Consider the following 14,265-nt stretch of genomic DNA (forward strand, 5'->3'; position numbering starts at 1 on the left):
GATATTCCGTAATACACTTGAGTCCCCAGAATATGTTCTAGCTCTTCCCGGCTGTCTGTGCTTATTTTTAAAAATTGAATCCATTATCCTCCAAACAGACCAAATCTTGGAGGCTGGTGATAATGCCAGCTTACCGTCTGCCCTATGCTTGCCCCATCCCTGTCCTGAAATTACCCTCACAAGCTCTTCATGGGGCAATCCAGTCACATCACCTTACTAGGAAACTGCTTTGCTTCTTCTCTTGTTCCGGAGTTGTCACTCGCTCCATTGTTCTTGAAGGGCTTAATGAAGAAACTGGAGCCCTTCTCTGGGCGAGGCCGAGCTATCTCAAATGCTTAAGCAGATGGCATTCTTCTCCATCCAGCTCCTGCTCCTTTTGTTACAGGCATTGCACACGCCCTGTTATGTTGCCATCATCAAGATGAGAACATAGCAAGACTATGTTAATCTCCTCTCCCCACACCTTCTCCATTCCCACACTTCACCGGGCCCAGGTTAAGCAGAGTTTGTAGGATCAGGCTTGGGTTGGGCTGGGGGATAAGCTGCAGCAGGCTCTACAGTGGAATCAGGTTCAGGGCAGGCTCAACAAGAAGGAATGTACTGTCATCTGTCAGTGAAGAGAGGTGGGTCTGAGTGCACCTTCAGGAAAAGAGGGAGCAGCCTGGGGTGCCTCAATACCTGGGGCCTCCCTTTTGCTGCTTAAGCTTATTTTTTTCCAAATGTAATTCAAGTTGCAGGCTGTGGGCCTAAACAGTTTGGGCCCCAAGTACTTTCCACAGGTTTCTACTTGCACATTAAGGTCTTCTGGGGAGGCCCTGTTCCTCACTCTGACACTTGTGGCATGCAAGATTAGGCCTTCTCAGTGGGGCACCCTGGCTCTGAACCCCCACCCCTGCTGTTGAACATCTGGGTGCAATGGCAGAGTGCACGATGCACACACAGGCCAGGTTCAATCACAGGTATCCCAGTCAGGCTCTCCAATGTTGGTTTCACCAGGAACTCAGTCTGCCTCGGTTGCAACATTTCTGCAACAAACAGGTCAAGTATAGGCACACAGTCCTAAATGCCTGGAGACAAATGCTGAGAACCCCAACTGGGCACTGTTCCCAGGCACATATCCTTCCCTTGCTGGGAACAAGCACCTGCCTGTCTACACTTGATGGCATGTAGGGGACACTCACACAACACAGCAACAGTGTAACCATGACAACTATGACCACTATTGTGAACTGCCAACCCTTGCAATGTTTTAAACAATGAGTTGGTCCAAAGGGGTATAATTCCCCTCCCCCCCTTATCTCTGACTGCGCAATCCTATGCCAAGTTCATCACACTTAAACCTGTTGAAATCAATCAGTTTAAGCACCTCTAAGTCTGTTGAGGACCAGACTGTTAGCCTCTCTCTTTGCTGTGTCACCATTAGTGGTTCATTATCCCATGTTGCCTCTACTTGAGAAATGGGAGTCAAGACTTTTACACTAAACTTACTTCTCTGTTTACTGAACATAAAGATAAGAGCCGCCTCAATTTCTTTTGAACAAGAGGCCAGTTCAGACCATCCTTTCTTTGGCCAAACAGTCTCACATGTTAGAAGAGGCACACACACTCACTGTACATGCCCATTATGGCATGTCCCCATTGCTTTTTTCCCCATTAAGTATTCTTGATCATATGGGGAGGGGTTGTACATCTGAACCAACCCCCTTGTATACTCTGTCAAAGTAGCTCAGTTGAGAACGCTTACTGGAGCAGCAAGGAGAACCTGGACATGTACAGCATGAGCGTTAGCACATCCCTTAATGCGCAGGGCAGTCAGATGAAAAAACTATCATCTGAACTGGCCCAGGCCCAAAAATTGAAGACAGAGATAATTACAAAGAGCCAACAAGGTGCAGGTGCAAGAACCACTAAGCAAATTGGCACAATCACATCTCAATTAACAAAGCTAAAGAACAAATTACTGCTTAAAACAACTTATAGCACAGAAACTATGGGGAGAAAGGTAGTATAGCATAGTGGCTAAGAGACTAAGGGCCCAATCCTATCCAATTTTCCAACACCGATGCAGTCCCAAGGTAAGGGAACAAATATTCCCTTACCTTGAGGAGACCTCTGTGAGTGTTCGCCCACCACAGGATGCAGCGTGCACTTTGTTGGTACAGCTGCATCAGTGCTAAAGTTAGATAGGATTGGGCCCTGAGCAAATCAAGACTTGCCTGGTTCAAATTTTGCTTGAACTCCGTTGGCTGCTGTAGGCAAGTCGATCCCTTTTTCTTTCACAGTCCAATTCTAAAGGCGATGCTGCCGCCGGGTGCAACAGCACCAAAGCAGCTACCACTGCATCCTGCGGCTCCACAACAGCCATCAGAGGACTCTTCAGGGGGACTTTTATCCCCTTCCCCCGGGGAAAGGCCCAAGCCCTGCAATAGGGCTTCTCAAGTCTGCACCGATTATTTTGCCAATCTTCCAGCCTGACATGGGGTTCAGGATCTAGCAAAGCAGGGAGCTGCTGGTCCCATCCCCTCCTGCCCTGCTTTCGCCTGCAACGCCTGCAACCTCTGCAGAAGCGCGGGTGGCCTCTGGGAAACCAAGTGCCAGGTAAGGCACAGCGAGTTTAGCCTCTGTACGAGAAGTTGAAGGCAAGTGGACCTCTGAGTTTTGGAGAAGGAGAGGGAGGACTCTCTGAGTTGTGAAGAGGGGAGGAGGAGGAGGAGGATGAGAAAGTAAGTGTACTCTTTCTAACTCTTTGTCTTCTAACCTCAAATCAACATTGAAATTTAGCTTTACCTTTAGCTTAGCTTTACCTAAGCTTTACCTAAGTTAGCACCTAATCTAACCAGAGGGAGGGAGTCGAAGGTCCAGCAAGTTGGGGCACAGGAACTAGGTGAGGGCAATAAAAATAAATACATAAGTGTGTACGTAGGTCTACTCTGAGCAGGAGCAGAGTCCTACTCATGAGTAAGGGCCCAAGGTACATGCACGTGGAAAAGCAAATAAAACATAGGAGGATAAAGTGGAAAGCAAGTTTTTCTACTTTGTTTAAATTAACCCTATACTTAACCCAAGTTAAACTTAATTTAAGTTAGAACATAATCTAAAGGTTCAGTAAATTGGGACACAGGATCTAGGTGAGAGCAATAAATAATTTAAATAAAGGTGCACACTTAATAAAAGCAGGAGGTATAATTTAGATGGGGAGCTAGAGCCCAAACTAAACAAAGAAGAGGGTAATAGAGGGAGAAAGCACACTTGGTGTCTCTATTTTATAAACAGGGCAAAACAGGATTTAAACCTTAGTGTGTAAGTTCTGCCAAGCCCCCAAAACTCTTAAACCAGTGCAGTTTAAACTCAAATAAAAAGCAGCTTGAGGTTAAAAAACAGTCCAGCCTAAGAGAACTGAATTAGGAGGGTAAGAACCTAGGAAGGGCCTAGGACCAAGGGAAGACTTCTGGGGACGATCAGGCTTCGTCCAACCCTCAGGCGTGCAGCTCCTCAGCTGCCTGGGTGGGAAGTCTCGGGGCTGGAAGATGTCATCCTGGAGAGGAGGGAAACAATCCCCTAGGTGGGACCCCTTCTCCAGGGGACGGGCCCGTATTCGAACGCACTCAGGATACTCCTCGGCAGGAGGGGGGTCGGGGGCTTCTTGTAGTGGGGGATTCGATTATCAGAAACATAGAGGGGGGGTTGCGACTTGCCCGACTGGTGCGAAGGTTGCAGACATCACTTCTCATCTAGACAGACTGGTAGATAGTGCTGGGGAGGAGGTAGCGGTTGTGGTGCATGTTGGCACAAACGGTGTGGGAAAGTGTAGCCGGGAGGTCCTGGAGGCCAAATTCAGGCTATTAGGTAAGAAGCTGAAAGCCAGGACCTCAAAGGGGGCGTTCTTGGAAGTGCTACCTTTTCCAAGTGCAGGGCCAGCGATGCAGGCGGAGGTCTCAATGCGTAGATGGTGGTGTAGGGAGGAGGGGTTTAGATTCGTTAGGCACTGGGGAACGTTTTGGGACAAGCGGGGCCTGTACAAGAAGGACGGGCTTCACTTGAACCAGAGTGGAACCAGACTGCTGGCGCATAACATTAAAAAGGTGGCAGAGCAGCTTTTAAACTGATCCCTGGGGGAAAGCCAACAGGAGCCAAAGGGCATCCGGTTTGGGACTCCTCATCCCTATGGGACAAGGATGGGGAGGTTAGAGAACAACAAGGTAAAGGCAGAGTAGGAGAAGAAATTGGGAATGGTAGTATAATGGGATGTGACAGACAGTTTGGCACAATGAGAGGATGCAGGGACAAAGGAGCTAATGAGCAGCCCATCCTGGGGCATTCCACGTACAAATGCTTTTATGTAAATGCCCAAAGTCTCTGAGCAAAGATGGGAGAACTGGAATGTTTGGTGACAAGGAAAAACATTGACATAGTGGGCATAACAGAAACCTGGTGGAATGTGGAAAATCAGCGGGATACCCCAATTCTGGGCTATAAACTCTGCAGGAGGGACAGGGAGAGGCGTGTTGGAGGTGGGGTGGCCATTTACATTAAGGAAGGGATAGAATCCAGCAAAGTAGAGATTGAAGACAGGTCCGACTCCACCGTAGAATCTCTGCGGGTTAAATTACCAGGCCTCAGGAGCAATGTAATACTGGGGACGTACTATCGTCCTCCAGACCAGAAACCGGAAGAGGACCTTGAAATGAGGAAACAGATCAGGGAGGTGACAAGGAGGGACAGGGTTGTAATCATGGGGGACTTCAATTATCCTCATATAGATCAACAGGTCTATATTGACCTCATATAGGTCAATTTGTGTTCTGGTCACGAAAAGGAGACCAGATTTCTTGACATGTTAAATGACTGAGAGCAGCTAGTCATGGAGCCCACCAGAGGACAGGCGACTCTGGATTTAATATTGTATATCTAACTCAGGACCTGGTTAGAGATATCAATGTTACGGAGCCAATGGGGAACAGTGATCATGCTGTGATCCGTTTCGACATGCATGTCGGGGGAAGAATACCTGGCAAATCTCTCACAAAAACCCTTGACTTCCGACGAGCGGACTTCCCTCAAATGAGGAAGCTGGTTAGAAGGAGGTTGAAAGGGAAGGAAAAAAAGAGTCCAATCTCTCCAGAGTGCATGGCTGCTGCTTAAAACAACAGCAATAGAGGCCCAGCAGAAGTGTATACCGCAAAGGAAGAAAGGCTTGATTAAGTCCAGGAAGGTTCCCGCCTGACTAACGAGCCAAGTTAGAGAGGCCGTAAAGGGCAAGGAAGCTTCCTTCCGTAAATGGAAGTCTTGCCCTAATGAGGAGAATAAAAAGGAACATAAACCGTGGCAAAAGAAATGTAAGAAGATGATATGGGAGGCTAAGAGAGACTATGAGGAACACATGGACAGCAACATGAAGGGGAATAATAAAAGCTTCTTCAAATATGTTAGAAGCAGGAAACCCTCCAGAGAAGCAGTTGGCCCTCTGGATGGTGAGGGAGGGAAAGGGGAGATAAAAGGAGACTTAGAGACGGCAGAGTAATTACATGAGTTCTTTGCATCTGTCTTCACGGCAGAAGACCTCGAGCAGATACTGCTGCCCAAATGGCCCCTCCTGACCAAGGAATTAAGTCAGATAGAGGTTGAAAGAGAAGATGTTTCAGACCTCATTGATAAATTAAAGATCAATAAGCCACTGGGCCCTGATGGCATCCACCCAAGAGTTATTAAAGAATTGAAGAATGAAGTTGCTGATCTCTTGACTAAAATATGCAACTTGTCCCTCAAAATGGCCATGGTGCCAGAAGATTGGAGGATAGCAAATGTCACACCGATCTTTAAAAAGGGAAGGAGGAGGGACCCGGGAAACTATAGGCCGGTCAGCCTAACATCTATACCAGGTAAGATGGTGGAATGCCTCATCAAAGATAGGATCTCAAAACACAAAGACCAACAAGCCTTGCTGAGGGAGAATCAGCATAGCTTCTGTAAGGGTAAGTCTTGCCTCATGAACCTTATAGAATTCTTTGAAAAGGTCAACAGGCATGTAGATGCGGGAGAACCCATGGACATTATATATCTGGATTTTAAAAAGGCGTTTGACACGGTACCTCACCAAAGGCTACTGAAAAAACACCACAGTCAGGGAATTAGAGGACAGGTTCTCTCATGGACTGAGACCTGGTTGAAGACCAGGAAACAGATAGTGGGTGTCAAAGGGCAATTTTCACAATGGAGAGAGGTGAAAAGTGGTGTGCCCCAAGGATCTGTCCTGGGACCGGTGCTTTTCAACCTCTTCATAAATGACCTGGAGACAGGGGTGAGCAGTGAGGTGACTAAATTTGCAGACGACACTAAACTTTTCCGAGTGGTAAAGACCAGAAGTGATTGTGAGGAGCTCCAGAAGGATCTCTTCAAACTGGCAGAATGGGCAGCAAAATGGCAGATGTGTTTCAATGAAATAAGTGTAAAGTTTTGCACATTGGGGCAAAATTCAAAACTTCACATATAGGCTAATGGGTTCTGAGCTGTCTGTGACAGATCAGGAGAGAGATCGTGGGGCGGTGGGGGACAAGTCGATGAAAGTGTCGACCCAATGTTTGGCGGCAGTGAAGAAGGTCAATTCTATGCCTGGGATCATTAGAAAAGGTATTGAGAACAAAATGGCTAATATTATAATGCCGTTGTACAAATCGATGGTAAGGCCACACCTGGAGTATTGCGTCCAGTTCTGGTCACCACATCTCAAAAAGGACATAGTGGAAATGGAAAAGGTGCAAAAGAGAGTGACTAAGATGATTACTGGGCTGGGGCACCTTCCTTATGAGGAAAGGCTATGGCGTTTGGGCCTCTTCAGCCTAGAAAAGAGGCACCTGAGGGGGGACATGATTGAGACATACCAAATTATGCATGGGAAGGATAAAGTGGATAGAGAGATGCTCTTTACACTCTCACCTAACAGCAGAACCAGGGGACATCCACTAAAATTGAGTGTTGGGAGGGTTAGGACAAACAAAAGAAAATATTTCTTTACTCAGCGTGTGGTCGGTCTGTGGAACTCCTTGCCACAGGATGTGGTAACAGCATCTGGCCTGGATGTCTTTAAAAGGGGATTAGACAAGTTTCTGGAGGAAAAATCCATTATGGGTTACAAGCCATGATGTGTATGTGCAGCCTCCTGATTTTAAAAATGGGCTATGTCAGAATGCCAGATGCAAGGGAGGGCACCAGGATGAGGTCTCTTGTTATGTGGTGTGCTCCCTGGGGCATTTGGTGGGCCGCTGTGAGATACAGGAAGCTGGACTAGATGGGCCTATGGCATGATCCAGTGGGGCTGTTCTTGTGTTCTTATGTTTTTATGCCTTGCTCCCTTGCCGAAGGTCCTCACCACCATCCAGAGCTCTTCTCTAGCTTCAGGAGGCATCTAGGTTGGTGGGCTTGGTACCAACCAGTGCTGGGCTGGCACCAACTCAAGAACAGTGTCACAGGAGTGCCTTATGGCATGTTTACAACACCCAGTGCTGGCGCTGGCCCAGGTCAGGATTGGGCCCTCAATGGCAGTATGGGGATATTATTGTTTACACACCTTACAACTACTGTGAAAGGATTATATCATAATACTTAATGTGAAACGTTTTGAACACTAAAAAAAAACTGCACAAAGCTGTTATTAAAGAACAACCAGTCTGAAGTGGCATCTTGTTATTACAAAAGTTAAACATACAAAAAACCCAGGAGAAACCGCACAAATTTCACTGACTTGGAAAATTCAAGATAAGATGCCACTATTTACTAGTTCAGTTTCCTGCTGTTTGGTTTATGAGCTTATTTGTTTTGCAGCTCATAGGCTTAGATTAGTTTTGTTTTTTTTTAAACACATTGTACTGAGTAAGACCCAGTCTTAAATATATGAATGTCACGGAATGGTTTTATCATGGGAACTGAGTCATGAGGGAGTTGAGATGGAATGAAGAGTAAATCTAATGTAACAATGTAGGTATAACAAACGCAAACATTACCTCAATTATCAACTCACTAGGAGATGATATATCATAAGACCAGGTCTAATTCTCTTTGAAATCAGTGCATGCTGGAGTAATGCTCCAAGAATCACAAACCTAAGATATTCTAAAGCCAGCAACACACTTCAGTCTCAAGTCATATCAGAAATACTCATGCTCTGGACCCGTACAAAGAAAAGGATTACCTGAAAGTGCATACAAAAGAATAACATTTGAACCAACTCAGTATTTACTCTGAAATGTTCCCCATCAAAAGAAAGAGCAGGTTCTCACCTTAGAAAGGTATTGTGCAATCAGTTTTAAAAATTGTCTTCCAGCAACTTATAGCAAAGACATAAAGCCTTATACACACGGCTGGCTAATCCATGAGACGGTTGCCTCAGGCAGTGGATTGGCATGAGATGCCCACCTCTGTCAGTCCACTGGTCTCCACTGCTCCACCTTCTCCCAGTCCCTAATTGAAAAAGGAATGGAACAGAAAAGAGAGTGTTGAAGAGAGAGAAGTGGTGGGATAGAGCAGGGCTGACTCTTCCATGAAGCTAACTTAAATAGCTGACGCAGGCCCAAATCCTAACCAACTTTCCAGCGCTGGTGCAGCTGTGCCAATGGGGCATGAGCTGCATCCTGTGGTAGGGGAGCAAACACAGAGGCCTCCTCCAGGCAAGGGAATGTTAGTTTCCTTTCCTTGGGGTTGCATTGCTGCAGCACCAGCACTAGAAAGTTGGATAGGATTGCTTGGGGCACCCATATCTATCTGCTCACTCACCTACTACTACTGTCTGGAGTAGAAAAGGAAGAGGGAAAAAGAGCAAAGAGGAAGTGCAGAGAGGTGAACTAGAGGTTCCACTCTAGTCCCCAACTCTCTCTTCCACACCTCCTTTATTCGCTCTGTTCCTATTCCAATCCAGGAAGTGGAAAAAGCAGAGACTGGTACACCATCAGAAGAGTGAGGGCAGCATTTGCACTCCACTCCAACTTCAAGGGGTTTTGGGTCAACCCTGGGTTAGAGAATTTTCTTTGATTCCATTCTCCTCTTCCATGAAGCTGCCATATCTTCAGAGTTGGACCATTGGACCATTTAGCCCAGTACAGTCTGTTCTCAACTCACAGTGTCTATCCAAGGTCTCCCAGCAGAGGTCTTTCCCAGCCAGGCTGCCCAAAATCCTTTTAAGCAGAGATGTCAGGGACTGACCTTCTGCATGTCAAGTATGTGCTACACCCACTGAGCAAATTGGAGATGAGACAAAATCTGTTTGATGCCACAAAAGGATAGAAAGCACTCCTTTAAAAAAGGAAAAACATACTCTTTTTCTAGAACTGGCAGAGTAAGTAAAAAAATTTTAAAAACAATTTATGATGTACATTTTCATAAATACTCACATGGAATCAAGATTCCCTTTTTCCCAGTTGAAGAGATACTGATCATGTAACCAGAAGTTAATATAAACAGAGGTGTTCTTTACAGATCGTTACATTGACAAGGAACAGTTTATTTCCTGCTTTCTCTTCCCCTATCCCCAACCCCAAACACATTTATCATATCCTCATAGCAACATTTGTTTGTATCTTGTCTCAGACAAGGAGGACAACAGCCCTCTTCAATAGATGGGATACTAATAGGAGCATGGACCTGGCTTCAGAGCCCAGGTCAGACCCAGAACTAGATCTGATTCACACAACCATTTGCCATTGGCATGTTGCTGGTTTAGAGAAGATCAACACATCATGGCAAGGACATATGCAGCATGCGAGACTAGAGGGACTCTGGTGCCATCAGTACCAGCTAATCACCTATTACAGCTGGCACAATCATGCTCAGTGGGTGCATGTCATATTTTCTTAGCCAGATTTTTGCACTTGAAATCAGGATGCTTAAATGTGGGTTCAAAAGGGGTTTCAACGCTCATTTAAATAAGCACTATGACATTGTGTATTAAATCTATGCCTTCTTTTTCATATACCAAACATTCTCACCATCCCAAATGCAGATTACAGCCACCATTTCATGTATGAATATACACTTAAAATGAAAGAAAGAAATCTGAAATTTTCACTGCACTTCCTTATTTCAAAGACTTATACACCACTTCTCAGACCAATGGTTTCACAAGGCGGCAATCAGTCAAACAAAACAATAATCAGTTCAAATATACACAAATTATACCATACACAAACTATGCCAGAATCTTCATGCACATGAGGTGACTCACATCATAAGATCACAATGCACCTAGCTAGTCGAAAACAAGACCATTCAAAACCTAAAACTAGGTTGGGATGTTAAGAATCCAGAAGTTAACCCAGCTGAGCAGTAAATTAATTGCATCATAATGATGCTCAAGCCAGCAAGATTCCTATGCTAAGTTAAATTTAAGTTTTCTCTGTACACCAAAAGGAGAGTAAGGAGATCACCAAGTGGATCTCCACTGATTAAGAATTCCAGGCTGCTGGGGGCCACCAGCAAAAATGTCACACTGAAGGAAAGCTTCTGGACAAGAGGTCCTCACTGAGTCCAGCATTCCGTGCAGTGCTCACCCAGATGCTTTTGGGGAAGCGCATAAGCAGGGTATAAAGACATCTGGTGCTTCCCTCTCACTGTTCCCAGCAACTGCTATTTGAGGCATATATATGTTAGCATTCACAGACCAGCAATAAAAAATAGAGGTGAAGCTTCACAGACAACAAAAAACCTAGAAGCAGCAGCATATACCCAGGAGGGCAGACTTAAGGTTACAGTTCTTATCTGAGAAAAACTTTACCACACTAGTACTATCTTTTTGCAGTCATGATTATCACCAGGGCTGCCAGAGGGGGAAAAGGCAGCCTCTGTCACTGTTTACTCATGGGATGAAAATGCCATTCAAATTCAATGCCACTTGCACTAGAGGCTGTCTGTTCCTACTCCGCCACTCAATCTGTTTACCAGAGACAGTCCCTAGTTCCTGGTACCTCTTCCAAGCCAATCACTGTTCCAGTACTGCCATTTAAAACATTCCCTTCTACTGTGTCAGGATCCTGACCATTTAAAAGAAAAGGGAAAGTATTAGGATTCATTTACCAACAAGCCCTGCCACAACTAGTTACTACCGAGTAAGGGTTGCCAACATGTCAACTAGTCCATGTAGCTGTGCACCTTTACCAGGACGTCGATTTTTACCAATTCACAAGCAACACTGTGTTACAGTTAAATACACAGCAGCAAGGGGTAGGTTCAGAAGTTGACAACCCCTAGGTCACAGTGGAACGAAGAGTAGAGGCAGCAAGTGGTCTTCAAGGAGCAAACGGGGCATGGGAAGTACACATGGGGTGGCCAGGGGGTCCCTATTTTCATGGATGAAATGTTGGAGGCGGGTACGCCCGGATGGTGACAAGGGATGGCAGTAATGCCAGATTAGGAATGTAATCCGAAGTCACTCCGGATTGGAAGAACGCGGTCTGATTGCAACAGCATCTCTACAAAAAACACTTTTGGAAGAGGAGCGATGGGGAGGGGGGGATCAGCCCCCCCCCCCAGCAACTTCTGGCTTCTTGGAAGCTGGCTTGGGTCTTGCATTGGACCTCCCCCCCATTTGGCTCCACGCAGGGCTTCTCATTCCCATCCCTGGAGGATGCGTGTGTGTGTGAATCGCCTGCCCTTGGCCACCTGCCAAGAGCTGCTGGAAGAAGAAGCAGGCTCTGGGGGCTACTCACCCGCGGGCGAGGGGAACTGCAACTGCAAATGGCTCGTCCTTCTCTGCCCGGCAGACTGGAGAGCACGCCGAGCACCTCCGATGCGCCCTCCCTTTGCCGGAGCTTGAGCACTACCAGGGCGGGGAAGGAGGCGCAGCCGGCGCTGGCGGAGGCTGGTCCTGCACGATGGAAGGACCCGGGGCGCCCCCTGCCGGAGTATCCAGGTACAGCTCAGGGTGGACCAGGGCAAGCATCCTTGGGCACGGCGGGCAGATCCCCGCTGAACTAGGAGCTTTTTAAAGTGGTTGAACCCAGTTGGGGAAATCTTGACCACGGCTGCAGCTGGAATAGAATCCTAGAGTTGGAAGGGACCTAAAAGGTCATCTAGTCCAACCTCCTGCACGTAGCAGGAACTTTCAACCATTTCCATCCCGTGGCACACTGAGAAGGCGCTACAGTCGTCAAGGCACACCATCAGTTTCTTGACAATTGACAAGGCACACCACACTACTGGTGGGGGGCTCACATCCCCCAATGGCCCTACTAATAAGTGACCTTCCCCGTACTCCCACAGCACAGCTATGGATCGTTTGTGGCACACCAATGTGCCATGGCACAGTGGTTGAAAATGACTGTCCTAGAGCATCTCCTGCAGGTGCTTGTCAAACCTCTGCTTGAAGATCTCCAGTGAGGAAGAATCCACCACCTCCCTCGGCAATCTGTTCCACTGCCGAACTGCCCTTACCATCAGGAGCGTTGCACTTCTTTGAATGCCTTCCCAACAAGAGGACATTGGATGAGCAGGTTAGGGAGGAAGATGGGCTGAATAAGCTCTCTGTCTGAGTGCAGGGAATTCCCTCCCTCCCTGCGAGAGGAAGCTGTCCCAAATGTCCAAAGCACAAATCCTATGCAGCACTGGTTCAAATCCTCCTGATGCCTGAGGTGGTATGTATGCTAGGTGTTGCCAGTCACCACTACCCTTACCTGGTCACAGGCCAACCTCCTGATCCTTGGCTTGGAAGAAGGGAACGGCAGAAAAGGCAGTTTACAAAGGAGAAGCTAGACAGCTGCTTTCAGCCACAGCGCTGTGGCACACTGGTGTGCCACGGATGGTCTGCAGGTGTGCCATGGGAGTTTGGGGGAAGTAGGGCCATTGGGTGATGTAAGCCACTCACCAGCAGTGGGGGTGTGCCTTGTCAATTATTAAAAAATCAAATGGTACAATTTTAGTACCTTGTCAGTATGACGTGAGATGAAAAAGACTGAAAATCACTGAGCTAGATTATTGAAGTTGTAAATCCACCACTCTCCTGTCCTCCACACTTCCTTTTCTGTTCTGCCCTCCTCTTCCTTTTCCAATACACTGAGGGGCAGGACAAGCCATGGGCAGACAGCAGGGCCCATGAGATGGGAGTAAATTGTACCTGGGCCTAAGGTCAAAAATGGGACCCAGGAGCCAAAGAAGGGGGTCCAAAAATTTCTGGCAATCTTACATTTTCCAAGCTCACCAGGGCCCAAGAGAGTACAAGAGTATGTTGTAGCTGGGTCCGGGGTCAAAAAGGGGGCCCAGGAGTCAAAGGAGGGAGCCAGAAGTTTTCTAGGATCTCAGAAAATGCTTGCATATATTGTGTGAAGACTAACATGCACAATTTGTGTAAACCTATATAGTTTTGCATATTATAATCTGTAGAAATTAAGATCCTGTGATTGTATGAAATTATGATCCAATGGAGAAGGGAAAGGACCCCTTAAAACATTTGTACCCCAAAAAGAATGTACCCCCAGATAAAATTCCTCAGAGGCCCTGCCAGACAGAGGTGGGTACTCCCCATGTGCCCCACCCATCTTCTGCTTGAGTCAACAGTAGGCCTCATTGATGGGCTGGGTCTGGTCCTATGGCACCTTGAAGACTAAAAAGTTCCTTTTGCTCTGTTAACTGCTTTGTTTTTCTTATGGTTGAAAAGCAGAATATAAATACTCTCACTAATCATAATTTATTGTGGCAGAAGCTTTTGTGTCCCCAAACCCAGTTTGGAAAGGTCAAGCCATAATACATTTGTTCATGGGCATGATTGTCAGTGACATCCTGAAGCGGTCCAGTCCTGAAAGATCTGCACCACTTGATTCTAATGAAAATAGGAGACCAGTATGGTGTAGTCATGGATGGAGTGTCAAGACTGGGAGGAAGGAGAGCTGGGTTCAAATCCCTCCCCCAACCATTATGGAACTCCATGAGCTGAGAGCAGCCTAATGCACTTCACAGGGTTGTTACAAAGTTAGAATGGGACGGCCCACCCTGGGCTCCCTGGCTAAAGGACACTATCAATAGCAATTATTTGACCCTTGTTGGCCCATTTTTCATTATGCATTATAGTCACACAGGAGGATCCAATAAGTATTTTACACTCCATAAACCATCATTTCCTTCTACAAGTCATCCCTATTCAGGTGCATCATTATTGCTTGAGGAAGCTAAGGCATCATATAGCAAGTCTAGGAAACACTAAATATGTTTTCACACCAAAATCTGGTATCATCATACACTTTTTTTATGCACACTAAAAAAGTTCATCTCTTCCTCTTTAAACACCAAAAA

At 46.5% G+C, this 14,265-nt stretch overlaps 1 protein-coding gene across 3 annotated transcripts in view; it reads right to left on the reverse strand.

The window, feature by feature from the left end:
* Positions 1–11,780, reverse strand: part of DAPK2 (death associated protein kinase 2) — a 73,363-nt gene extending 61,583 nt beyond the window's left edge. For 2 of the 3 annotated variants that reach the window (XM_066634933.1, XM_066634931.1), the window contains exon 1: positions 11,691–11,780. The gene's annotated coding sequence lies outside the window, so the exon portion shown is untranslated. Of the gene's footprint in view, positions 1–8,273; positions 8,455–11,690 lie in introns of all 3 variants that reach the window. The other variant, XM_066634932.1, reaches the window with a different exon arrangement.
* Positions 11,781–14,265: the final 2,485 nt, after the last annotated feature.

The sequence above is a fragment of the Tiliqua scincoides genome, chromosome 8, assembly GCF_035046505.1.
Source record: "Tiliqua scincoides isolate rTilSci1 chromosome 8, rTilSci1.hap2, whole genome shotgun sequence".
Classification (NCBI taxonomy): domain Eukaryota; kingdom Metazoa; phylum Chordata; class Lepidosauria; order Squamata; family Scincidae; genus Tiliqua; species Tiliqua scincoides.